We start from the raw sequence: 734 nt of genomic DNA, 5'->3' as shown, positions 1-734 counted from the left end.
CTATTCCAAATAAACCTTTGTGTTCCCTGGTCATCTAGTGGTTAGGATTTGGCACTCTCACTGCCGCAGCCTGGGTTCGATTCCCGGTCAGGGAAATAGACCTTTATGAAGGTCAGTATGTGGGGCATGAGGAACATGCATAGGAAACATCTCATTTCTCATTCCTGAGCTATGTTCTTACCAACATTTACAATTTATACTACATACTTTAAACCATCTTTATATCCAAGATACAGATTTATACAGTCTCATTAACCACTATACCCTGTGCCTTAACAGATAGATATTACTCTACCATTCCATGGTAGAATGGATCTTCCACCTCCCTCCTAAATCTTTGTAAGAGCAGGGTATGACTTGGCTCCATCTAGCAAGATGGTGAAGCGTTAGGTGCCAACACCAGCTTGATTTGGATCATCGTTACACTTGCCTGGTTCCTTGTGAAGAGCACTCTTTGTCAGTTCAGACCGTTCCTGTTACATCACTTCTTACAACATACAACTCACATCACAGATTATTTTTTCCCCAAGGTTAAATCTCCTCGAGGCACATGCTGGACCTCCACAAACTTCTGCATTACCCACCAAGTACACCCGGGTCCTTGAGCAACAATAACCCCATGAATGGGTTTGACTTTTCACAAGGGAGAAGCAACCCACACCGCCTTCCCCAAACACATGTGGTCATTTTGGTTGGGATAGAGTTATGTTCTTCATATTGGCTAGTATGGGGCT

General features: G+C 43.5%; 1 non-coding gene across 1 annotated transcript; it reads left to right on the top strand.

The window, feature by feature from the left end:
• The first annotated feature begins 23 nt into the window (after positions 1 to 23).
• Positions 24 to 95, top strand: TRNAE-CUC. The gene has a single exon. It is a non-coding gene; the product is annotated as a tRNA-Glu (tRNA).
• Positions 96 to 734: the final 639 nt, after the last annotated feature.

This window comes from Phaethon lepturus, unplaced genomic scaffold (assembly GCF_000687285.1).
Source record: "Phaethon lepturus isolate BGI_N335 unplaced genomic scaffold, ASM68728v1 scaffold37950, whole genome shotgun sequence".
NCBI lineage: Eukaryota > Metazoa > Chordata > Aves > Phaethontiformes > Phaethontidae > Phaethon > Phaethon lepturus.
The sequence above is the reverse complement of the archived record's forward strand: the minus strand, read 5'-3'. Positions and strand labels throughout refer to the sequence as shown.